The following is a 27,696-nucleotide window of genomic DNA, read 5'->3' on the forward strand; positions in this document are numbered from 1 at the left end:
ACAACAACTCCTAGATATAGGTGCTATTATTATTTCCACAGAAGTTAAGTGACTTGCCCAGGTCACACAGCTATTATGTATCTGCGGTCAGATTTGACTCCAAGATCCTGACTCCAAGTCCAGCACTATATCCACTGTGCCTCCCAGTTGAGGCAGAGATAAGGAGTAAGTGCATCACAGAGAGAAAAGACGGCTGATGATGCAAAGACATGGAAATGGGAAATAGATTATCATGAGTAAGGAAGAAAGAAAAGGACAGTGTGGCTAAATTACGGAGTGTAAGAAGGAGAATAATGCTCAGGGAGTCTGGAAAGGTAGGTTGAGGTCAGGTTGTACAGAAACTGAACGGCTTATATTTATTCCAGAGGCATAATAATTCACAGGAATTGGTTGACGAATCACTGGTAAGATCTGTACTTAAGGAAACTTTGTTAGCAGTATGTATGATGGAGTGGAGTGGTGAAAAACATGAGGCAAGGGGACCCATTGGGAGGCTTAGCACATCCTGAATCAAAGTGAGAAGCAGGGATTAAGAGACACAAAAAGGTAAAAAAGGTAAGATTTGGAATTCTTGGATGTGTGGGGTCAGGGAAGATGAGCAACCTGGGATGCTACTGAGATGATACGGGAGACAAAATGGTGGTGCCTTTGAGAGAAATAGGGAAGTTTGGAAGAGGGGCGGGTTGGGGGAAGACAAGAAGTTGAGTCTTAGATATCTATGGGACGTTCAGTTTGAAATATCCAATAGGCAGGGGGGTTGTTGCTGTTGGTGCTTAGCTTCCAAAGGGGATCAATGACGTCACAGGGTGATATCTTCACTTGGTTGTGACTTGGGCTGAAGTGAGGCGGAATTGCACAAAGTCATCAGCCTCACTCTCAGAGTCACTGAAGTCCAGTGCCAAGACCAGTCAGGATGACTGACAATGGCCCGGGATGCAGCAGATGACCTTGGCATGTTTCACGTCAGACCAAGCTCCAAGTGCTCCGCAATGCCTGCTTTAGCCACCTTCGTGGCCATTGGAATCAGGCATTCTCGTTTACCCGCTCTCCTGAGTGATTGGTGATGAGGGACTGAAGCTTGGGGGAGAGACTAGGACTACATATAGAGGCCTAGGGTCATCTGCATTGAAATGATTGTGAAATCCATGGGAGCTGATGAGATTACCAAGAGAGGTTAGAGAAGGAAAAAATAAGAAGGGCCAGAACTTTAGGGAACACAAATAATTAGGGACATGATAAGCTAGCAAAGGGGACAAGTGAGGAATAGTCCCATGAACTAGGACAGTAGATTGTCAAGAAGACTGAGAAAGGAAAGAATATCTAGAGGAAGAGGATGGCCAGCAGTGTCAAATATAACAGATAGATTAAAAAGGATTAAGACTAGAGGGCAGCTAGATGGCGCAGTAGATAGAACACTGGCCCTGGAATCAGGAAGACCTGAGTTCAAATCTAGCCTCAGACACATGATGCTTACTAGCTGTTGTGACCCTAGGCAAGTCACTTAACCCCAATTGCCTCACCAAAAAAGAAAAAAAAAGGTCTAAGACAAAAAAAAAAAAAGACCAGTAGATTTTGTAATTAAGAGATCATTAGTCACTTTGGAGAGAACAGTTTCAGTTGGGGGAAAAGGGCCAAAGCCAGATTGCAAAGAATTAAGGAGTGAATGAAAAACTCTGCATTATAAAGATGAGCTCTTAATCATCACCATCATCATCTCAGTTGATCTCTAAAGTCCCTTCCAATTCTGACATTATCTGGAATATCAGATAAATACAGGACATGCATGCAATTCAACGATCAATGTTTGTTGTTGTTATTCAGTTGTTTTTCAGTCACTTCTGACTCTGTGATCCCATTTGGGATTTTCTTGGCAAGGATACTGCCGTTTCCTTCTCCCGCTTGTTTTACAGATGAGGGAACTGAGACAAATTGAGTTAAGCAACTTGCCCAGGGTCACACAGCTAGTGAGTGTCTGAGACTGGATTTGAACTCAGGTCCTCCTGGCTCCAGACCCAGTACTCTTTACTATACCACCAGCTGCCCCATGATGCATGTTACCTAAGTCATAACACTGGAAGACAGCTGCAAGATTATCTCACGTAATTTCTTCATTTTAGAGAGAAGACAGCTGAAGCCAAGAAAAACTCAGTGTTTTGCCCATAGTCACACAGGTAGTAAGTGCTAGAACCCAATGATGGCTCCAGATCCCAATGTCCTTGATATCCTACCAGATAGATTCAATGGGAGGTCACATTCACTGTTGCCATGGGGATCACAGGTAAAATAAAAGCCCTCACTGCTACCTTACTGCTACACAATTCAATTGAGGAAGCATTGTTGAAGCGCTTCCTATACCCACTCCCCCTATAGTCCCACTGACACTATGCTAGGCTCTAGTTACATGTAGAGACCAAAATAGAACAGTTTATGCCCTCAGGAAGTTTGCATTCGGCAGCTACCTCCCTTGTTGTGGGCTCTGTTCTGATGGGTGTTTAAAAAGACATGGCCACCAGAAAAGTGAGAAAAATGTGAGTGAATGGGGCACCTTATCTCAACTAACAGAATGTTTCCTCTTAGTGAAAATGAGCTGTTCTGCCCAAAGAACCTAAGGGAGAGATTGGGAGGTTTCACATATTATGTAAGGGAGTTTATTTTGGGAGCCTGTGGTATTGTGTGCTGCTGCTGCTGCCCACTGCTGTCTTTGACCACATCTGTTCTATTTCCATAATGACCACTTCATTCCTGAGAGGAGCAAGGAATGTGGCCTCTATTAATCCTGACTGAGAAGACATTAAGCAGTGGGAGCTTCTAAACCAGCAAGAAGCAGAATCTTGGTAGACTCTGCCCAGGAGTAAACAAATTGATTTTGAAAAGGTAGTGCATTCCCAGTGAAGGCAATCAATAGGGTTTGGGTTCCCTCTTCCAAAAGGCAGAGGGCACGGCACCCTGAGGGACCCTGCTACTGGTCACTTTGCATCCGTAGGCCCAAGAAAACAAGAACTCCTTTGATTTAGTGTGCACTCAGGTGATTCGAATATTGAAGGAACTTTCTTCATGAGCCCTTAATGCAAATTTGTTTTGTTTCAAACCCCAATCACTAAATGATTTTTTCCCCCTTTTCTTCTTTTTGGGGGAAGGGGGTGCATATTCCAGATACTTCACAGGCTTTCCTTAAGTCTGATTGTGTATATGATCTGGAGCCTGAAAAATCATAACCTTGCCTCAGCCCCCTTAAATCCCTCTTCCTTCACTATCCCCCATATCCCAATTTTTACTCTGATTCTTGGATATGGTCTAAATAAACTCAGGCAGTGTGGCATAATGGTTCAAGAGCATCACCCAGGAAGACCTAAGTTTAAATACTCAACTCGGATACATCCTGGCTACGTGATGCTGAGCAAATCATTTAACCTCATAAGGGAGTTTCTTATATCAAGGAAATCATAGGGGATCATTTTTTACCTTGGTGTTTTTTGATGTGTTGATTTTTTGATGGATTTTTTTTCTCTTCTTCTTAAAAAAAACATTATTTATTATAAGGGATGGCTCTCTGGGACTAGGGAGGGAGAGGAATACAGGGGGAAATGTAGTTCATGTAAAAAAAACAACAAAATATGTTTGTGAAAATCTTAAAAAAAAGGTTCCTGGACTTAAGAAAATCACACTTACTTGGCTCGAAAAAGAGGAGGCATTTAAATTAGGCTCATGACGCAGGCAAGGTTGGTGTGCATTGCTAAGCTAGTCTGTTTTCTGTGCAGTCTTCAAAATGGTGTGATAGTGAAAGGTCTGGTAAGGCTTCAGGGAGTTTGCAGTTCATCCCTAGTAGTGTGGGGCTCCATTTCTGTTAACTTCTGTATTACCGTGTGTGGTCCTTGCTACTAAAACTCTGGGAAATGCATTTAGTAGTCCATATAGTGAGCCTGTATTCTGTCCCATGAGCCTGTCCAGCCCTGGAACCAGGACATTACCTCCATCAAAGAAGGAACAACAAGATGATCTGCAGATTTGGCTGAAGAGTTATGTGTTGAATCCATCACACCTGAGCTCAATCCCCAATTATCAAGAAAAATTCTCTCCTGATGAGTACCTTCTATGACAGTGGGGAAGAAGGAGACAACAGGATCATGGACATTTTTCTTTCTCAGTTCCAAGATAGACAGGTTAGGACCTGGAGCAGGCAGGTAACTCTCTCGGTGATCTTGGGATGGCTTATTAGAGCAGAGTCCTGAACTGAAACAGTCTGGACCAGCAGAGCACTGTTGATAGGGTAGCACATTAGCCTCATTATTTTTCCAGTTTTAAGACCTTCTTGACCTCACTGATTCTTTTTTTTTTTTCGCTATCTATTGAGACATGCCTGACTATTCATCCGAGAACACATTTCCACTGGACTCATTTTTCTTTTCTTCTTGACTCAGCACTTCCATATATAAATGTGTCACTTGGTCCCATTCATCAACTGGATGGGGTCCTTCTAAGAGTGACACTAACCCCTTCCAAAAAGGGCTTTTGTTAGAAAAGAGCCTAAAAAGACAAAATATGGATGAATACACATATAGAAGGCGAACAAATATGAAAGAGGAAAAATTATCTATTTTTTCTTCTGCTTCATTTCTTTTGAGGGTAGATGATTGAAGATGGGTTAAGAGCAGGAGGAGATGGACAATGAAATAGAGGCAGGGAAGGGGAAATTTTGAATCTAAATCATCATACACCTAGAGTGATTTGAGGTAGGGGCATTTAGCCAAGGATATGGCACCGGAGAAAGGAATTTCGTGTACAAAGAAATAAAAAGACAGCTCCCACTGGGCTCTGGGGAACCACAGAACCAGCAGGAAAGTCTTGTGATTATTGACTGACAGGTTCCTTAGTCACTTTCCAAACTTCATTTCTAGCAATAAAACTTGTCTAATTTGTGAGGCAGCTCTAAAATACAGAACATCTGGCTTTTGATGGCCAGCCCGGCACCTAGAATTGCTATGTCCACCTGGCCTGGGCGTGCATCACGTTAAGCTACTTATCTGGACATGGAATTCCACTGCAAATATGTGTAAGGGCCTCCCCACAATGAGATAAATATAATGGCATGAGGAATGTTTTCTTCCAAACAAAGAAACTGCAGATCTAGGATATTTCCCTTCTTCCTCCCACTGCTTCGTCTCTCATTTTAAAAAATCTGACCCTAACTGTCTCTTATGTAATAGTGTGATAATGATCACTGCTATTAAGTATTTCAACAGCATCTTTGTATATTATCTCCATGTGCTGGACAATTGCCTTTCTTAGTTATTTTTTTACAACCTCACAGTGAAGTGGACTGCTATCATTCCCCCCTCCCCCCGCTTAATCCTTTCCTTTTACATTTTAAAGAGACGAGAGAGAAAGACAGAGACAGAGAAACAGAGATAGAGACACAGACAGAAGCAGAGAGAGAAAGACAGAGAGTGAGAGAGACAGAGACAGAGAGACAGGGAGACAAAGAGAGAACTAACTTATGGTTATGCAATGAGTTCCCAGTAAATCTGATATGAGAACTTGATCTTCATTCTTTAATCCATATATTAGTTGCTGAGGGTTTTGTAGCCAATTCAAATTCTCTTGACACCAGTGCTGAGTCATAACAAGTGATATTGGCTAGGTTTGGTAACCATAGACTTAGAATGCATTCCCAAAGCATTGTTATATCACTTCTGGCAAGCCTTATCTTGGGAAGATGCTTGAAAGACCAAAAGATACATGTCCTTTAGATACAGGCACTTGGCCATTGCTATAGGAATGACCTAGACGCAAAAATGAACCTGAGATCCTAAAACTGAGTCATTCATATACTCATAGAATGGTAGAACTGGACAGGAATTTAGAGACCATCTATTTCAGGGATTCTTAACTTTGTGTGCCATGGACCCCTTTGCTGGTCTGTGGAAGCCTGTGAAGCCCTTCTCAGAGAAGTACTTTCTTTAAAGTTCATAATGAAAGGAAATGCTAAATTTCAGTTGGAGGTTTTCATGTGAATATACATCCATGTTAGGGCTCTTAGAGGCAGCTCAAAGAAGCTGTTTTTGCATGATGCAGTGTTACAGCCTATATAAAAGGGATAGGGAGTGGACTTGCAATTTTATTGGTATACGGGACCAATAAAAGTGAACCATGCTGGGCAAAACACTTAAAAGATGAGGAAACTCCTTTTCTCATAGTTAGTTAGCTTCTCTGAAACATATATAAAGAGGTGCCTAAAACACTGTGGAGTTTAAGTGACTTGCCCAGGGTCACCCTAACCCTAATCAGGGGCAGGACTTGAACTTGGACCTGCTCTGTATCTACTATACCACATGACTTCTCACTGTATATATGGTACTACAGAATTAAATATTTAATAATAGCTAGCACTTATATCATACTTTTAAGATTTACAAAGTGCTTTACAAATACCATATCATTTGATCCTCCCAGAAACTCTGGGAAGGAAGTGGAAACAGAGGCAAGGTGAAGTTAAATGACTTGTACAGGATCCCTCAGCTAATGTCTAAAGGTGGATTTGAATTCAGGTCTCAGTCACTTCGGGTGGAGTAGTGTGCTACCTGGATGCCTGAATCCATCGCTGATGCTGCCAGTGGTGATGTTTTAATGCTACCACTGGCTGTATCAAAGTCAGGAGGTTATTGGGGCCTGGGGAAAAACAGACAATAGACTCAAGATTTATTTCCACTGACAAGGTGAACAGCTACACATTTGTTGTTCAGTCATTTTTCAGTCATATATAACTCTTCATGATCTCTTTTAGGGTTTTCTTGACAAAGATACTGCAGTGGTTTACCATTTCCTTCTCCAGCTCATTTTACAGATAAGGAAACTGAGGCAAATAGGATTAAGCACCTTGCCCAGGGTCATACAGCTAGTAAGTACCTGAGGCTGAATTTGAACTCTGGTCTTCCTGACTCCAGGCCTAGTATCCACTGTGCCACCTAGCTGCCCCATACACACACACATAGCATAAAAGAAAAAGGGTTTGGTATCTCTTCATCGGCTGAATGTTTGCAGAATACTTTGTTTGGTGTCCTTTCTCCTCATCCAAAATGGTACCTAGTCTTTTGTCTACAAAAGATTGGGAACCAGAGCTCCATAGCTGATGCACATAGACATGCCCCTTTTGTGTAGCAATAAACAAAAGGACAAGCATTTGTTTCTTTTTAAAAAGTCTTTAATTTATGCTGACAGACCTGATAGTAGAAGCTTATCTTGGCCATTTGAAAAATTGCTTCTTTTGTCTTTTAGGACAAGAGGAAACAAAAGCATATAATTTAAGTTAAGCCTTCAGGAAGGGAGGTGGTGGAATAGAAGAGCCATTCATTCATTCATTCATTCATTCATTCATTCATTCATTCATCTACTCAACAAACATTTATTAAGCACCTACTAAGTCCAAGAAAAATTATCCAAAGCATTCTTAAAGAAACTAAATAATCAAGTAAAGGAAGCCCTTCAATGATTCCAAAATGCCTTCTGAGAGAGAAAACTTGGCACCAACTTTCCTAGCACAGGAATGTGTCAGAGAACAAAGGAACAACCTTTATGCCTTATTCCAGTTCATTCTTGGCTCCTTGGAAAAAGTGTTATCTTGCCTAGCAAAGCTATCTCCCCACTCACTAACCAATACTTAGAAGTGGTTCAGTGGATAGAGCACTGGGTATGGAATCAGAGTCCTGAATTTGAATACAGCCTCAGACACTTACTAGCTATGCAGCCCTGGGTAGGTCACATAACCTCTCTATGCCTCTATTTCCTCATCTTCAAATGGAGATGATAATAATAGCACCCTCTTCACAGGGTTATTGTGAAGATCAAATGAGTAATATGTGTAAAACACTTTGCATGGTGCCTGGCATATAGTAGGCCCTTAATAAATATTTATTCTATTCTCTTTCACAGGCAGGATTCACCATGTGGCTTCAGGGTAGACTTTTGGGTCTTCTTATAGAATATCTCTTAGAGAGGCTATACTCTGCACTAGGTAGTCAAACCTCAACTTCAGGATTGCTTGGGGTTGACCAGTTTACCAATGACCCTGCAATGGGAAAGTCAGGAATTTTACAGATGTCATTAAGTACTTACTACGTGTGGTGTTAAGCCCTGGGGATACAAAAAAAAAGAGCAAAAACATGGTCTCTTCTTTCGAGAAGCTCACATTTTTTAAGAGGGAGATAAACTGGCAAACAACTACATATGAACAAGATATATACAGGGTAAATCCAGGTGGAAAATACTACCAGTGGGAGGAATGGGAAAGACCTCCTGCAGAAGATGGGATGTGAATGGAGTCTTAAAAGAAGCCAGGGAAGCAAGAGGAGGAGGGAGAGCATTTCAGACGTGGAGGAAAGAGGGCGAGGTGCAAATGTGTGGATTCCCAAGAGAGTTTGCCAAATGTATCTATGGAGTGGATACACACACATATATACATATATGTATATGCAGATAGACAGATAGATAGATACACTCATGGGTCCATGAATGGAAAGATATACTCCCCACCACAGATTTAGGTGGAGGATGTGCCAAAGGTATTCACCCTATAGTGCTACTACAATGCTGCTTCCTTCCCCTGAGTGGATGAGGAGGGCCATTGGCAAAGTATACTATGGAGTAAGCCAACAACTTGGATATCGAAGTCTACATGACTGTTACCCTCCTAAAAGCAGGGGTTAAGAATCAAGTTCATTTTGCATCTGGCTAAAAAAGCTACAATGTCACCTACCTTGTCTTGTTTCCCAAGAATTACATGAAGTATGCACTCACACTTTTGGCAAATAAGCTAAAATCCCTCAGGAACACATCCCACTAAGGCAAGTGTTATTGAAAGTCCATCAGTGGGTTTCTTCTTGCCTCTTATTAAAAAAAGATTTAAATTAATATATTTTAGTATATAGCACCTAGATTTCCCCTGTATCCTCCTTTTTCCCCTTCCAGATGTTTTTAAGAAAAGAAAAAGAGGAAGAGAAGAAAAAAAACAGCAAAACTGATAAATAAATGGAAACTAACCTGACAATTTATGTAATATTCCATATTCATAGACTCTTCCTCCTCCAACGCTACTTCTGTGAAGGAGTTGGGGAGGTGTCTTCTCATATCTCTTCTTTGGGGCTGTGCTTGTTTTTTGCGCAACATTCATTTAAAAAAATTGTTTTCTGGTTGCTTTTTCCATTTACATTGCAGTCATTGCAGATATCTTGCCTTTGTTCACATCCCTCTGCATCAGTTTGTGGGAGTCTTTCCATGCTTCTCTGTATTTCCCCTCGTTATGGTTTCCTATGGTACAGCAATCATTCCTTATTTATAAGGCTACTCCTTAAGTCATTCTCCCCAGTTACTTCTCCCATTTGGGAGAAGACATTGGGGTAATATTTAGTATAATAATGCTTCATTTTTGAAGAATCAATCATGGTAAAGGTATTTTGAGTTGAGAAATAGTACTTTCTTCTCTAGTGTCAACAATCACCTTCTTTTTCTTTTACAAATCTCCGAGCATGAACCTTTAAGAGTAATTCTTCAGGGAGTCACAGCTGAACAGTGACAAAAACTTATTGACAGGTTACAACAATACACCCTTCACACAGAGTCTTTAATAAGTTGTGGGCATCACCCAAGGACCCAAACTTTTCCAAAGACAGTGTGAGTTAAAATGTAGGCTCCTCCATCAGAATCTAAGCTCCTTGAGAGCAGGGTCTACTTTTGCCTTTCTTTGTATCCCTAGCTCTTAGCATAGTGTCTAGCACATAGTAAGTTCTTAATAAGTGGTTGTTGGCCAATGGAGTTGCCCATTCTCATGGCCCCTGGGATCATAGTCATAGCCTACTTCAATCCCTACAGACCATTTCTTAAGAATAACAAAAACTTTCTTCCATGGATTTACGGTAAATTATTCTTCCAGTATTAAAGGTGACCATAACAGCAGCTCAATCTGTAATAAAAGACTACCTCTGAAAAAGCTAAATTGAGTCACTGTGGACCAAAGAAGCCTTCTGATCTGCTGTGGTAACAACTGCTTGAGCTAGGAACACTATGTTTACTGTCTTCTAACCTATTAGAACTACATCAGTCAAAGGCTGATGTTTCAGGCATTTCATTAAAAGAAAATTTCTGTTTCTAAAAATAAACACAAATAAATAGGTGATTTTGAATTCTGATTATTATTTTCTGCTAGGTTAAAAATGGTTAGACCATTTTTCAAAACAAAAGCCTGTCTGTAAGATAGATAGATGGAAATAGATAGATGGATAGATAGATAGATAGATAGACAGACAGACAGACAGACAGACAGACAGATAGATAGATAGATAGATAGATAGATAGATAGATAGATAGAGAGTCACAGATATGTGCTGGTTTCTCTTGGTTTTCCTGCTATACTCTGGCCACTTTTTCTCAGTTTCCTTTGCTGCACCTCCATCTATTCACATGGATATGTGGATATGCTCCAAGGCTCTGTCCTGGATCTTCTTTACTTTGCCCTTTATGTTATCTCACTTAGTGATCTCAAGCTCCCAAGGGTTCAATTGTCATCTCTAAGCAGATGATTCTCTGGTCTATAAATCTAGCCCTAACCTCTCTCCTGAGCTCTAGTTCTGCATCATCAACTACCTTTTAGACAGCTTGAACTGGATGTCCATAGATGGCTCAAATTCAATTAAAATTCATTATCTTTTCCTCAGAACTCCTCTTTTCAACTTTGCTATTACTTCTGAGATCATCACCATTCTCCCAGTCACCCAACTTGCAACCTCAGTGTCATAATCAGCTCTTCTTTTTCCCCATGTAACCAATCTGTTTTGAATCTTGTCATTTCTACCTTCAATTCTCTTATTTATATTCTTTCACGCAGCTACCACTGGTGGCTTCTCATCATCTCACTCTTGGAGTATTGCATTAAATTTCTGATCAGCCTCCCTTTGTCAGGTTTTTCTTCATTCCAATACATTCTCCACATAGTGGATAAAGTTATGTTCCTAAGACACAGGACTGACCATATTTTACCCCCCTACACACACACACCATTCAATAAACAATAGTAGTTATCTTTTACCTCTAGGATTAAATATAAAGTCTTCTTTTATTTAAAAGTCTTTATGACCTGGCCCTTTCTTGCATCCTTCTTACATTTTACTACCTCCCACGTACTCTAGGTTCCAGCTTCACTGGCCCACTTGCTATTCCTCTTACTGGACACTATCTCTTGACTCTATATCTTTTCAAGGGTTGTTTTGCAAGTCTGAAATGTCTTCCTTACACATCTCCATCTCTTGGTTTCTTTCAAACAATAGTGGAAATCCCACCTTCTTTAGGAAACATTTCCCAGTGTTCTCCTCTCCTCTAGTGCTGACCTTTGGAAATTATCTTCCATTTATACTATATATATGTGTGTGTATGTATATATATATATATATACACACATATACACACACACATATCTATATCTACATATATATATATATATAGCTTGTATATAAATAGATAGTTGCACGTTGTCTTATCCATTAGGATGTGAGTGACTTCAGGACAAAGACAATTTTTTCCCCTTTCTTTGTATCCAGAGGGCTTAGCACAGTGCCTGGGCACATATTAAGCTCTTAATAAATGCTTGTTGATGCACTGACTGACTGTACATATGGTATATCGATATTATACATGCCCAATAATGTTACATTCAATTAATTGTTAACCTAACCTGCCCAGGAAAGCATAGCACTGACAAATAAGGGTCAAGTAAGTGGAAAAAAATACTCAAACATTTATGAATTATAATAATAATGTTATAATGATTATATTATATTATAATGATTAATACAATAATGTTATTATACAACATATATTATTATAATGTAGTAAGTTATTATAATATAATTATTATAATATATTACTTCTTTAATATATTCTATATACATTGGGCATATTGTGAGGTTGAGAAATGTCCAATTGATTCAATTAATCACCCTATCCCACTTAAAGTAACGAACAGAATAACACTGCTATTTTATCAGGAGAGAACATCTTTATTGAACCATTCAGTCTTTCAAAGACATTAAACTAATGTTATGTCCAGTCACTCCTTATGGCTTTTGTATAAAATAGCAAGATACATAGGGCATTAAAGTGAGGATAAACTATTGAAAGTCCTTGGGTCAGGAGAGGCAGCCACTTTGAGTCCCTTGTATTCTTGCCCCAGGGAATGCCTCATGGCTCTAACACATGGCGATTGGTTTCATCTGTCTCTGATATATTTATTCTTTCCTGGTCCTAGGTGACTGAGTGATCAACGTAGAATGACCTTGTCAGTTTTGAAAGGTAGAAGAGCTACCACAGGTCCAGAGATGGTGGTGTGGAGCAGACTCTTCTGTAACCATAGTAGCTAAGCCAGTGAAAAAGCGTAGTTCTGAAACGTGACCTGCTTGACCTAGCCTTGCAGTGAATTGACCCTGCAGATGAGACACTATATTCTAAAACCAAGGGTGTAACTTATCCACTGGTTATGCCTCCCTTGCCCCATAGTGAAGTTGGTAGAAGGAATATTTCAAAGAATCACTTTAAGCTAGGACCCACTCTTTCCAGGAATAGAGGTATAGAGGGGAGAGTGTACTCTCAATTCTGTGGGGAGGTGGGGAAGCTATTTTCATCACCTAATTCTTACTATATCTTCTCAGTAAATATCTCTTTGAAACAGCCCTTTGATGATCACAAGTTCTTGTTGCTCTCAAGGAGATATCAACTGTTCAAAATGATATTAGGGCGTTTACTATTTACTGGTTACAATTTTTGAAGACACAACTGCTTGATGGTTATTGGGAGGAATACAATGGTGGAGACTCAAGAATGATACCATTAGAAGAATCTTACTGACCTTCAGAGGTACCCCTAGAACCATGAGAGGAGACGGAGGAGTAGCCTCTCTCTGTGAAAGTGAGGGATTGATAAAATGAATCCAAAGTCCATTTGTGCTACATATACCTAGCAGGAATGACCTTACAGCTATTCTGGTCTACTGCGGGTAGTAGCAAAAGCTAAAGCAACTCCATTTTGTCTGCAGCAACTCTGTCTTAGCCCCTGACCCTGTTTGAATTGCAGCCTCCCCCAACCCCATACCCCTATCTGCAACCTTCCTTTCTGCTGAAGCAGCAAGGACAGTCCTATCTACGAGGGCAGGGTTACAAGAGATAGCTAATCTAAGGAAGAGCCTTTCTTGTTACTAGCCCCAACAACCAACCCTATCCAGTCATAGGGCACCACATCATTATTCCCACCCTACAAGCCTCCAGCAACAACCCTGTCCAATCAAGAGGACACATTAATTCACATCCTGCCTAAATTAAAAAAAAAATTACATAAGCTTTGTTCTTTTGTTCCTTTGTGGAGGGGCTTCCTTGCTGGCAAATTCAATAAATCCTCACTCATTCCAAAATTTTTGGTTTGGGGTTCTGGTTCTGGTTTGTTCCAGCACCAACAATTTTATCCATAGTAAATGGTGGTAGTGGTGGGACTCCCAGATGAACTAACTTGTGGAATTCCAGGGATCATGACCTGGGAATGGCATGGGCTCCTCTACTCAGGACAGTTCTTAAGTGTCAGTGCTGAGAATCCTGTGAGTATTTGTACCTGGGTGGCTGAAGACTGGTCATGCTACCCTGATCCCCAGATGACAATCCCCCTAATTTTATTATTTGGGTGGTTTGGTTTGGTCTGGCTTGATTTGGTTTGATTCTGGGTTAGAAACCAGTTTCTCTGGATAAATTAGAAAGATTTCACCTGCATGCCTGTCTTGTCTTTGTTTCAGTTTATATATGTAAAGTCCATTAGATTATTAGCATTGTCTGTGTTTTGTATCTTGATAAATCCAACTAACTTTTCCCTGTTGTCTGATTAGCCAAGGAAAAAGGTTACAAAGAATGAAAACTTCTGTGGAGCTTTCAAAGCCTTCAAAAAAGACAGTCTTTATCTCTCTGCCTTTCTAACTCTGATCAAGTTGGGGAGGCAGAAGAGATGCAGATAAGAGGGAAGAGAATCTTTTTCTCACTCTGCATAAATTTATGGAATTATGAATGAGAGACTAAATTTGTAACTTTAATGTAATTTCTCTACTGTGAATTGCCAAATTGTGGTTTGAAAATTAATATAAATGCTGAAATATCTTAGTAAGTTTTGAGGTACCACTCTGTAGATTTTAAGTAAAAATAAGAATAAAATTTTGTTAATGTCACATGGAAATAATACTTAGACCTTTGCATCATTCTTTCCCTGGTGACGAATTTGTTTTTTTTAATTTTTAAATTTTTTAAAGTTTTGAAATTTTTAATTAATTTATTTTGAGTTATCAACAATCAGTTTCATAAGCTTTTGAGTTTAAAATTTTTCTTCCCCCTCCCTCCTCACCTCCCTTCCTAAAATGGCACGCAATCTGATATAGGCTATACATATACATTCCTATTGAACATATTTTCACATTAGTCATGTTGTAAAAAAGAATTAGATCCAATAGGAAGAAACACAAGAAAGAGAAAACAAAACAAAACAGAAGGAAAAAAAAAGAGCAAATAGTATGCTTCAATATGTATTCAAACTCCATAGTTCTTTCTTCTTTGTGGATAGCATTTTCCATCATGAGATTTTTGGAGATCCTTGCATTGTTGAGAAAGCTAAGTCTATCAGAATTAGTCATTGCACAACGTGGCTGGTACAGTGTACAGCGTTTTCCTGGTTCTGCTCACTTCACTCAGTATCAGTCCATACAAGTCTTTCCAGGATTTTCTGAAGTGTGCTTGTTCATTATTTCTTATAGCACAAAGTATTCCATCACACTCATATATCATAACTTCTTCAGCCATTCCCCAATTGATAGGCATCCCCTCAATTTTAAATTCTTTGCCACCACGAAAAGAGCAGCTATAAATATTTTTGTACATGTGGGTCCTTTTCCCATTTGTATGATCTCTTTGGGATACAGCCCTAGAAGTGGTATTGCTGGGTCACATTTTTATAGCCCTTTGGGCATAGTTTCAAATTGCTCTCCAGAATGGTTGGATCATTTCATAACTCCATCAACAATGCATTAGTGTTCCAATTTTCCCACATTTTCAACATTTATCATTTTCCTGTTTTGTCATGTTGGCCAATCTGATAGGTGTGATGTGGTACCTCAGAGTTGTTTTGATTTGCATTTCTCTAATTGATAGTAATTTAGAGCATTTTTATTGTTTTAGTGCAGAGGGGGAAAGTCATTTCGCTGACTAAAAAATAAGAGGAACTGAAATTAGTTTGAAAGTAGTATCAGTGAAGTTTCAAAGTGAAGGAAAAAAATGTGTTTGTACTTTGCAGTTTGAATTTATCTGGTACTTAAGAACTGTCTGTTATCAACTCATCTCTTGACCATGAAAAGAGAGAAACCTGTTTAAATCAGTGAATGACTTGAAAATTAAGTAAAATTTAATTTGGGAAAATTTTTTTTTATTAACACTGTATTTTCTTCTGTAAATGACATAACAGAATGTAATTGTTTAGGTAAACTAGATGCAAAGTCACCTAGAAGAAATTGGAACAAACTATACATTTGTAAGCTTTTAAAAACCCAAAAAGGTAAGATCATTGCAATTAATTGGTATTGTGTATTAAAAACTTGCGCTAAAATGTAAAAGAAAAGTTCAGCAGAGTGAAGATAATTTCTATAGATAGTCTGGGATATGACTGGGAAATAAAGACTAGAGGAATTAAGCAAGTAGAAGAAAGTAAGAGAAGTATTGAACTGGAATATGAAAAGAGAAAAAGAAAGGTTCAGTTTTGAAGGTATTTAATCAAAGTTCATAGGAAGGATATAAAAAGGAAGGAAGAGAAAAAATTTAAGCAAGTTTGGATGAGAGGAGAATAGGTAGAAAGTTAAAGAAAATTGGAGTCTATTTGCACTGAAGGTGAATGGTAGATTTGAAAGCAAAGGGTTTGGAGTTGGAAGAAAGAGAAGTTTGAGGGAGGTTTTTTGATTTCGTTGAGATAAGAAGAATATGAGAAACTTCATTTGGTTATTCTTTATGATATGGAAGCTATAGCAATACATTTGCAGCATGGAATTGAGGATGATATACTAAAATTCTATTACTGAAAGACCATTAGGAGGGTATGTTTTGGTCTTCATATGAGGAATACGAAATTCTTATGGACCCTAAAAAAGGGAGTGGAGAAAACAACACTGTCACTAGAAATCTTTGGCAGTAGACTAATTGAAAGTAACAGAGCCTATAATTTGAAGAGGTAGCAGTAAATAGCCCTTGGGAAAATTGAGATTCTGGATCACATCATTGGTAAAAAAGAAGATGTAGATACGGTTGAATTTATTCTAGTCTCATCTTAAGTGAGATGTGTTCTTAGGATAATTGTGATGATTGACCCTCTATAAGTAAATCAGACCTTAATGGAAAGCACACAATATTTGCAATTTGGTCAATATGTTTAGAAACTGCAAAAATAAATTTTGTTAAAAGTGTAATTGGATAAAAATTACTCTATATTGGTCTTGAATACATACTTGAACAGAATGCCAAAAGTGATAAAATGAACAAAGTGATTTTCTGTGTAAGATAATTTGGAAATACATTCAACTGAATTGATGTCATTTGGCAATAAGTTTTGTTTCATGTTTTAAATGCATGACATTATGTATGTTATTATTGTGTTTCTAAATTTTCTTGGTTTGTGAATTTTGTGAAACCATTATGTAAGAAATGCTATTAAGAGTGTGATGCAATTGTATCAGTGGAAAATCTATCTCCTTTTGATTTGGATATTGTGAAATTATTAATTGTTATTAGAGGCTGTTGTCATAATATTAAAACCTAAGAAGTATGTAATTGGATATATATTTTTTGAAGGGAAGAATAATAACTACTTAATGTATGGGAAAAGAGAAAAAAAAGATGACCTTGTAAAATCTACTTATTTGTAAACTTGCCAGGTTCCTTGGGACCATCTGCTTGGGCAAGATCATAAAATCTTATCAACCCTATGAAAGATCTTGCAAAATGTTATAAAATTATAAAATAATGAGTTGGTTTACTGAGAAACTGGGATACCTTCTTCCATCACAAACACTTCTTGCTAAAAAAAAGGGGGGGGTTGAAAGAGGATTTATAAGTTTACTTATGGTAAAGAAGCAATTTTATGATTTGTGATTATGAAAATTATGTAATTATACCTGAAATAGCATATCTTAAAGTAACATCTTGAGCAATTTAGTTTCAACAGACTCCAGTCATTTATTTTTGCCTTAGGGATGAATACACTATATCTTAAGAGGTTGATATCTGTTAGTTTGGAGACTTAAAGTAAGTTTCCAGTGTTTTTCTGGTTTTTGAGTGAATTATCATATATTCATTCTCTATATGGAGTTCAAGACTGTGATTATTTTCTTAATTTCTAATGATTGACTTTTATACCAGGATGAGTTTAAACTTGAGAATAAAAAAGAAGAAAAGGATGTTGAATGTCTTTTTTTTTAACGCACTGGTAAACATTTTATTGTTAACTGTTATTGTAACAACATGAGAGTAATAATAACTGTATCTAGCCCTAAGCTATGATTAGTAAAACAACTATTTGAGGTAAAATCTTGGGATTATGATTTTATATTGTTCTGAGTTTTGAATTCAAGTATAATATCTTATCATTAAGTCAGTAATCCATCATTTGAAGGAAATGCTACAAGCTGCTCAAAGGGAATATGATCTGAGTACTACTACAGGTGGATGTCTGTGTGTTGAAAAGTTGAGTGGATGACCTTGTGGAGTTGAAGGCAGGAGCCTCCTGACTCAGTTTTTTCATTGTGTTATTTCTGGTTTTTAAAAAAAAATTTTTTAAGGCAATTGGGGTTAAGTGACTTGCCCAGGGTCACACAGCTAGTAAGTGTCAAGTGTTTGGTCTGAGGCCAGATTTGAACTCAGGTCCTCCTGACTTCAGGGCCAGTGCTCTATCCACTGCACCACCTAGCTGCCCCATGTTATTTCTGTTTTGAACAGGAATGTTTTCTACCTGGTTAATCCTAAACCTGGTTATGATACCCTGTGAAAAATGTGGAAATTAATGTGGAAAATAACATGGAAGCTGTATGATTGGCTTTTCCAAAAAGTTTAACTACTACTCCTAACTGAAATAAAATACAACTAAGGATGCCTTATTCTGTTATACCTATGTTAAATCATTTTAGACTTAGACTTAGGTATGAAGGACCAGTCTTGATGCTGTTATAGCCATGTCCCTCCTTTTCATATCAAATCTCTCCAACCATGGCAGGTAAAACTGTAATTTTTAAAAATAGAATGAATATTATTGTAATACTCCAGCACTTTTGAACTTCTATAAAAGGATGCAAGTGTAAGGTACCTGACTGTGTAGCCTATTTTGGCCTTCTTCCCTATACTACTATTGTTTATAAGGTTAGCTACATAAGGTCTGAAGTGGTTCTTCTCACATAAACTAATTACTGGAAGGCTAATCTGATTAGATTTTGTTGAGTTTTACCAAATTATCCTAAGTCTTATCACTAGCAGATTTTAGCAGCATTATTTAGAGAATCTCCACAAGTGACCTGGAACCCAGAGATGGTCAAAGAAATACATCTACAAACGTGCCCTGATACATCCATGGACATCTCCTGAAGATCATGAGCACTGCCAAAGGACATGACACTCCTTAAGCTATCGCTATATTGGATTTCATTATTCACCTTATTGTTGTTTTGTTGTGGACCTGTTACCCATTCCAAAAGCAGCTTATGATATCTGCCTGGGCTGAAGCTTATTTGGGAATTGTTAAAAAAAAAAAAAAAGCAAACCAAAAACCTGTGAAGGCATTTCTAGTTTTAAAGGAGGGAGTTGTAGGTAGTAGAGAAATCTAAATCAACTCCATTTTGTCTATAATTCCTCTATGTTGCTCCTGACCCTATTTGTATTGCAGCCTATAGCCTGTCTATGACCTTCCCTACTGCTGAAGTAGCCAGGACAGTCCTATCTACTATGGCAGGGTTACAAGAGATAGCTAACCTGAATAAGAGCCTTTCCTGTTACTAAGCCAGCAAAAGTCCTGTCCAATCCAAAAATAACACACCACCTGTTCTTACCCTATAATCCTCCAGCAACAGCCCTGTCCAATCCTGAGCTACCCCATACTTCATTCACCTCCTACTTAACTTGAAACCTATATAATCTTTGTCTGTTTGCTCCTTCAGGGAATCTCTGCCCTGTGCAGTTGGGGCTCTTTTGCTGGTGAGCTCAGTAAACCCTTGTTGGTGCCTAAATTTTTGGTTTTGGGGTTTTTTTTTTGGTTCTGGTTCTAGTTTGATCTAGTAACAACTATTTTACCATACAAAATAGGACTGCTTGACTTAGCTCAAAGAAGGAAAAAAAAATAAAGTAATTAAAATTCCAATACACTTTGAAAATGAACTATTAATATGTAAATGTGAATTTGTCTGTATTTGTGATAAGCACCTACAAAAAGTCAAAAAGCCAAAAAGCCCTTTAGGCAGCACAATACAGTAGAAAAAGCACTAGATTTGGATTGAGGCCCTGAGTTTGAATCCTACCCTGCAGGATATCTGTGTGACCTTGGACAAGTCCCTTAACTTCCATTTTCACATTAGTAAAATTAGGGAGTTGAACTAGATTATCTTTTAAAGGTCCTTCCAGCTCTAAATCTATTTTAAAAAGTACTGATAGCGCAGTGTAAGTTGTTATTCATGGATTAACTTTCATCCTTCAGCCACTAACCTTCCTCAGGCCTCCTAAAGGAAGTCCCTCCAATTCTCTCCCCTCCAATTCCTCCTGCACTGTGCTACCAGATTACTCTTGGAATCCCAGAATTTGTAGAGTTGGAAGGGACCTAAGACAACATCAGATTCAATTCTTTTATACTATAGATGAGGAAACTGAGGCCCACAGAGTTGAAACATGTGGGAAAAGGTCATCGGTCAGTGGCAAACCAGAGCCTGAATTCCAGGCCTCCTGACTTCCAGTTCATTTCATTTTCCCCTACTGACCTTCAAAGCATCTCTATGACTATATCTCTCCTCTCTTCAAAAATTTCCATTAGTACCCCAATGCCTACAGAAAAAAAGGCACAATTATTTTGCCCAATATTTAGGGCCCTCTATCATCTGTCCTCAACCTACTTCTCTAATTTTATGGCCAAGTCAACATTATCCCACAGCCAATCCAGTAGTGTCAAACACAAATAAAAATGGATTACTGTAGACTGCATGTTGTCTTAGAAAACCACAAATTAACATTATCTACATTCTACTGTATTTTTAAATTTTATTAAATACTTCCCAGTTACATATTAATCTGGTTCAGGTAGCCCTAAGGAGTTTAGTGGGCTAGTTGTGGCCTGGACAACTTCAAAACCTATGATCTAGACTCCTTAACATTCTCCAAACAAATAGTGGACTTTTTTCCCCCCTAGTTTTGTAGACATTCCATTTCCTCTGCCTAAAATATTTTGTGTCTCCCTACTATATCTTTCAAAGTCCATCAGTAGTTAAGAGCTTAGCTGCTACTTCTTCTGTGATGCCTTTGCTGATGGCTCCTTCGATATGCCCTTTTAGTGATCTTAGGTTTTAATTATTCATGTGCCTTTTATTCTGTCAAGATATAGTCACAGGAGGACATCTAGCAAGTTGGTTAGATCCTGTTCATAAAATTCTTAGAAAAGCATGGAAAAGAATTACATAGGATACAGAGGATGGATTGTGAGCTGTACTCGTGGAGGCAAGGCAAGGAAATAAGCATTTATTAAATATTTACTGCAAGTCAGTCACTGTGCTAAGTGCTGGCTATACAAATGCAAGGAAAAGAAAGACAGTCCCTGCCCTCAAGGATCTTACATTCTAACATGGAAAGACAACAGATAAAACTGTCATTTAAAGTCCTTCACAATAAAGTCTTCCCTTCCTAGATTTATGCCCTGTCACTCAAAACCACAAAATTACCAAATTTCTAATTTGCAAAAAATCTCAGAAGGCATCCAGTCCTACCCATATGTGAACAAGAATTCCTTCTACAAGGTAGCCAACAAAAGGTTTTCTAATCTTCTCTTGAAGGTATCCAGTGAAAGGAAACCCATTGCCTCTAGAGGCTGGCCAATACATTTTGGGGTAGTTCTAATTGGTAGGAAAGTTTTCCTTAGATTAAGGGTAAATTTTCCTCTTTGTCACTTCTTCCTTTGCTCCTAGTCCTGCTTTCTGGAGCCAAGCAGGGCAAGTCTAATCCCTCTTCCATGTTTTAGTCTTTCAAATGCTTAGAGACAGCCATCATGCCAACTTCCTGCTCCTAAGTCTCCCATTCTCCAAGCTAAACATTCCAAATGCCTTCAGCCAACCTCATATGGTATTAATTTATGTTTTTTCATCAGTGTGGTTGCCTTCCTATGAAATATTCTCCATCTTTTCCCATGTGTTTTCCAAAATGTGACATACAGGACCAAACAAAATACTTTAGATGTGGTTTGACCAGGGAAGAGTAAAATGATACTATTACCTGTGAGTCCTGGACACTCTGCCTCTCTCAATACAGCTAAGTTTATATTACTATTAATTTTTTTTTGCCTGCCACATCACACTGTTGACTCATAGTGAGCTTGTACCTAACATTCACACACCCTGTGTCTCAGCCAAATTTGTCTGTTAGCTATCCCCTAAAATCAACATTCCATCTTTTGTCTTTGAACCTTTGAACACCCTGTTCCTTACTCTTGGAATGCACACTTGCCTCACCTCCATCCTTTAGAATCCTTACTCTCTTTCATAGCTCAGGTCAGGTGTCATCTCCTATGAGAAACCCTTTCTGATACTCCTACCCCAGTTTTTAGTCTCCTCCCCTCTCCTGTCCTCCTTTCTCCTTTTCTGACCTCTCCTCCTCCTCTTCCTTCTTCTTCTTCTTCTTCTTCTTCTTCTCTTCTTCTTCTCTTCTTCTTCTTCTTCTTCTTCTTCTTCTTCTTCTTCTTCTTCTTCTCCTTCTCCTTCTTCTCCTCCTCCTCCTCTGTCTCTTTCTCTGTGTCTCTCCCTCTCCTCTCTCCCTCTCTCTGTCTCTCCTCTTTCTTTCCATTTCCATCTCCTCTCTACCTCTACTCTCTGTCTCTATTTTTCTCCCTCCTCAAAATATTGTGTCTCTTATGATTATTTATATGATGTATCCCCCTATTCTTTCAGCAGAATGTAAGCTTCTTGAGGGCAAGGAATAGTTTTTTTGTCTCCTCAAAACCTGGTATGGTGGTGCACTAATCCTAACAGGAATCTTAATTAAATTGAATGCTAGCATGGAGAGGCTTCAAGCAGGAAACTATGAATAGAAGACTTCTCTGAGAAAATCAATGAAGAAAGCAGTCTAATTATAAAAAAAAAAAGACTGAGGCAAAATTTTTCTTCCAACACTGAGATGCCCTCAAGGTCTGCTTCCTGCTTTAACTGTCTTCAAATAATTTTCTAGGTCACTGATGACAAGAGCCCAAACATGGTAGGTGAGGACTCCACTAAGAATGAAGATCCCAAGGAAAAAGGGATTAGTCTCAGTTTGAGACAACCTTCCCCATGGAGTCCATGCAGGACTTGGACCTCTTCTCTTCAGATGAATTCTGAATTTGCTCATAGAATGTGGCTGTAAACAGGCATTTTCCCCTAAGAGGGCCTGACTTGTTCTCACCATTTTAGGCCCCTCTAGGGTAGAACTCTTGGCTGAGGAATAAATTCAAATTTTGTTAAAACCTTACTCTTTTTTGTATTAGACTGTGAGCTAAGTTTTTTTAATGCTTGGTCTCCTCACCATCATTAACTTAAGAGGCTAGGAGTGTATGGGGTGTTCAGGAAGGGCTAGCATCTCTCATGTGAAGGCTTACTGAGCCCTTTTCCACTTTTGGTGTCTATCTGGTACTCAATTCTCATCTGTAGCTCCAAGAAGCTGTAGCATGCACAGCAGCCACACCTCAGTAAAACTGTCTTGGCAGAAGGGCTAAACCAGGTGGAGGGGGGAGTGTCTACTCCAAGCATGTGAAGACTTCCTTTAGGCAGATGAAAACAATTTGTTCCAGTGGCCACTAAGGCAACTGAAGCAGGAGCTATGGAGTGCTTAGAGATTGGTCAGACATTGAAAATATTTTGCCTTGACTGTTGTCTTGCCACTGGACTTTGATGACCCTAGAAGAGAGAGGAAAGCTGATGACTTGTGCAATCCTGCCTCACTTAAATCCAATTCACATACAAGTCAAGATGTCATCCCATGATGTCATTGGTCCTCTTCAAAAATGAAGAACAAACAACAACATGTAGCTAGGGAAGCTTGATAACAGAATAATTGAGTGTAATCTAGTACATATCATCTTTTATTAGAAGAGGCATCATGACTGATTCAACCATTCTGGAGAGCAATTTGGAATTATGTTCAAAGGGCTATAAAACTGTGCATATCCTTTGATCTAGCAATATCACTGCTAGGCCTGTATCCCAAAGACATTTTTTTTAAAGGAAAAGGGACCTATTTGTACCAAAATATTTATTGCAGCTCTTTTTCTGGTGGCCAAGAATTGGAAATCAAAGGGATGCTCATTAATTGGGGAATGGCTAAACAAGCTGTAGTATATGATTGTGATGGAATATTATTGTGCTTTAAGAAATGACAAGCAGGATGATTTCAGAAAAACCCGTAAAACGTGCATGAACTGATGCAAAGTTCAATGAATGGAACCAGGAGAAAACTGTACACAGTAACAGCAATACCGTACTATGAAGAATTGTGAATGGCTTAGCTATTCTCAACAATACAATGATCCAAGACAATCCCAAAGGACTAATGATGAAGCATACTATCCCCCTCCAGAGAAAGAACTGATGTTGTCTGAACACAGACTGTAGTGTGCTATTTTTCGCTTTCTTTCATTCTTTTTCTTTTATTCAAGCCTTCTTGTACAAAATTACTAATATAGAAATGTTTTACATGATTGCACATGTATAACCTATATCTGATTACTTACTGTCTCAGGGAGGGGGAAGGGATAGAATTTGGAATTCAAAACTTAAAAAAACCCAAATATTTAAGAAGCGTTTTAGCCTGTAATTGGAGAATTTTTTTTTCAAAGAGGCATTATGATGTTGGGGGTACCAAGGTGGCTTTGATATCCAGAAGGCTTTGGTTCAAGTCTGAGTTCTGGCTGTAAGGCCCTGGACAGAGCACAGGGACTGGCTTGTTGTTATTTTTGTGGTTGTTTTTGGTTTGGTTTGGTTATTGTTGGTTTGCTATTGTTGCTTGTTTGTTAGCCTTTCTTTATATCCTCAGTGTTTAGCCCAGTGCTTGCACACAGTAAATGCTACATTAATGCTGGTTGACTGATAACCTCTAAGGGTCCCTTGGCAAGTTGTTAATAATGGTAGCTAATGTTTAGACAGTCCTTTCAATATATCATCTCATTTGATCATCACAACAACACTCTGAGATAAGAGCTATTATTATGCCCATTTTATAGACGAAAGGCTAAGTAACTTGCTCAGAAGCACCCCACTGGAAAGCATATGGCAGAATTTAAATGTAGGTTTTCCTGTATAGAAGGCCAAAGCTCTGTGCATCGTGCCAAGCTGTTTCTTCAGACTAGGTTGTAGAATAGTTGCTAATCTATACTGGTAGAAGTTCTTCCCTCATGGGGAATTCTTTATATGAATAAAATCACAAGTGTAGATCAAAAAAATTTTTTTTCAGGTAGGGTTTTCTGAGATGACAGTATCTGACTTCCTCCCTATGTCAACTCCAGCCAAGGGTTCAAGTATGTACCTGCTTTGACCAGAAGGTCTTGGTCTAGTCATGCCCAGAAACTCCTACCCTATGAGAAAAAAGTCACTTTGGTTGAGGCAGATGGTTGCCTAGGTTATTAAGGGGCCCTTGGAGCAGGCGCCTAGAGCTTTACCTTCTCTCTGCCTGCTTCCTGTCCTGTCATCTCCTGTAGATTTCCTGACTTTAGACCCTAGACTTAGAACCAGAAGGCCTGGATTCAAATCTCACCTTTGACACTTAGTGGCTATGTGAGCATGAGGAGATCACACAGCTGCCTCTTTGAGCCTGAGTAGCTTCACATACAGGCAGCTAGGTGGCACAGTAGATAGAATGCTGGGCCTGGAGTCAGAAAGATTCATCTTCCTGAGTTCAAACCTGGCTTCAGACATTTACTAGCTGTGTGACCCTGGGCAAGTCACTTAACCCTATTAGCTTCAGTTTCCTCATCTGTAAAATGAACTGGAGAAGGAAATGGCAAACCACTTAAGTATCTTAGCCAAGAAAATCCCAAAAGTAGTCAGAAAGAGTTGGATACAACTGAAACAAGTGAACAACAACAACAAAAACCCTAATGTATAAAATGGAAATGAAAATAATAAATCTGTTCCATAACTCAGAGTGTTGTTGTGAGAAAGGCCATTTGAAAACTTTGAAATCAGTAGAGGAGAATTTTTCTTCCACTTGCAACAGGAGTACTGTTTCCTAGAACCTTGAGCTTGGTTCCATGCTCCTGAGGTGGCCAATGCCATCAGCTACCTGCATTCTCTCATTTACAGGGACTTGAAACCAGAAAATATTCTCTTGGATTGCCAGGGCCATGTCGTGTTGGAACCAGAAGAAACCACATCCACTTTCTGTGTCACCTTGGAGTACTTGGCTCCTGAAGTACTGAGAACACCTCCTCATGACTGAACAATAAACTGGTGGTGTTTGGGGGCTGATCTTTATGAGATGCTCTGTGACTTGCCACCTTTCAATAGCTGGGATGTTTCTGAAATGTATGAGAACATCCTTCAGAAGACTCTCCAGATCCAGGGGAGCAAGACAGTGGCAGCCTGGGACCTCTTGCATGGCATTCTCCCCAGGTGCCAAAGCAGACTTGCTTGAGATAAAGAATCATGTTTTCTTCAGCCCAATAAACTGGGATGATTTATACTACAAGTGACTCACTCCTCCTTTTGGCCCACATGTGGTGAAGCCTACTGACTTAAGACACTGATCCAGAGTTCACTAAGGAAGCAATTTCCAGTTCTGTTGGATATGCACCAAATTTAACAGCTAGCAGCTCTGGTGCTTCAAAGTGCATTTTTAGCTTTTTGTTTGGTACCTGGGAAAGAGAATTTTTTAGGACTATTAATAAGCCCACGCATCAGCTCTGAAGAGGTGCTTATGTTGTCTTTTGAGACAAGTTGTACTATCCTAAAGTGGAAGATGTGATAAGTATAACTGTACATGTCTCAATTTTCTCATGATGACTACATAGCGCTCAGGTGCTGCATCAGAATGGTATTCATTTAATGGGATAAAACTTGAAGGAAGAAGAGAACAGAGAAAGAAAGAGAGGAAGAAAGAAAAGAAGGAAGGAAGGAACAAAGAATAAGGTAGAATATATGGCCTACTGAGGATTGGCCCTATCTTAGTGGTGGTGACAGCACAGTTGTGATTGGGTACCACCATGATCTATAGTCTGTTTGAGAAACTCTGTTTTTTCCCCTAATGGTGGTCAGATACTGGAAGACTGATGGATAAAGAACTCATTTGTAAACCAGAAAAGCCATTTATTAATATATAATGGGAGGCATATTTGGCCTCAGAATCAGTAATGGTTATTTTCACAGAGTACCTTTAAATGAGTCAGTTCAAAGAATCTTGAAATGGTCTAGAATTATGCAAGCTCGGTCACTACCTTTTAACCCAATAATTCTATTATTAGGCATATACCCCAAGGAAATCAATGATAGAAAGTATAGCAGCATTCTTTGTAGTAGCAAACTAGAAATGAAATGGGTGTCTATTTATTGTAGCAGAACAAATTGTGATATATGAAGATAGCAGAATATTACATTTAAGGAATAATGAGCATGAAGGATTCAGAGAAACCCAAAAAGACTTGTAAGAACTGATATGATCAAAATAAGTAGAACCAAGAAGACACTATATGCAATGACCATAACACTGTAAATGAAAATAAACCTAAATGACATCAGGACTGAGAGCAATGAAAAGACTAACATCTCTCTCTTCTCAGCAGAGATGTGGTGCAAACAAGTGCAGAATGAGGCCTATATTGTCTACAAAGTCAATATGCCAGTAGTTTTGCTTAACTATGATAACATAACAATAGTTAACATTTATGCGGTACTTTAAGGTTTGCAATGCTCTTCTGTTTTTTTTTTTTTTTTGGCAATTGAGGTTAAGTGACTTGCCCAGGGTCACACAGCAAGTGTCTGGTCTGACAAAGTGCTGGATTTTAACTCAGGTCCTCCTGACTCTAGGCCCGGTACTGTATCCACTGTGCCACCTAGCTGCCCCTGCAAAAAGCTTCTACACATTATCTCATTTGAGCCTTACCACAATCCATTATCTTAAATTTATGAGTGAAGAAACTGAGGCATTGTGTGATTTAAAGACTATTCGGAGTCACACAGCTAAGAAAATTTCAGAGACAGTATTTAAATCCAGATTTCTTGACACCAAGTCTAGTACAAGACTCATTATTCCTCTCTACTTTGTTATAGGGGAGGGTCTTATTTAGGAAATGATGGCAATTTTTGAAAAGCATTAATAAAACATTTAAAAAAGAAAACTGTAAAATAATGTGTAAATGTGAGCTGTTATTATTATGTTATAAATGCAAAATCCTGAG

At 38.8% G+C, this 27,696-nt stretch overlaps 1 pseudogene; it reads left to right on the forward strand.

Moving 5' to 3' along the window:
* Positions 1–923: 923 nt before the first annotated feature.
* LOC110216560 (serine/threonine-protein kinase Sgk2 pseudogene) lies at positions 924–26,209 on the forward strand (annotated as a pseudogene).
* Positions 26,210–27,696: the final 1,487 nt, after the last annotated feature.

The sequence above is a fragment of the Phascolarctos cinereus genome, unplaced genomic scaffold, assembly GCF_003287225.1.
Source record: "Phascolarctos cinereus isolate Bilbo 61053 unplaced genomic scaffold, phaCin_HiC Scaffold_4;HRSCAF=312, whole genome shotgun sequence".
Classification (NCBI taxonomy): Eukaryota; Metazoa; Chordata; class Mammalia; order Diprotodontia; family Phascolarctidae; genus Phascolarctos; species Phascolarctos cinereus.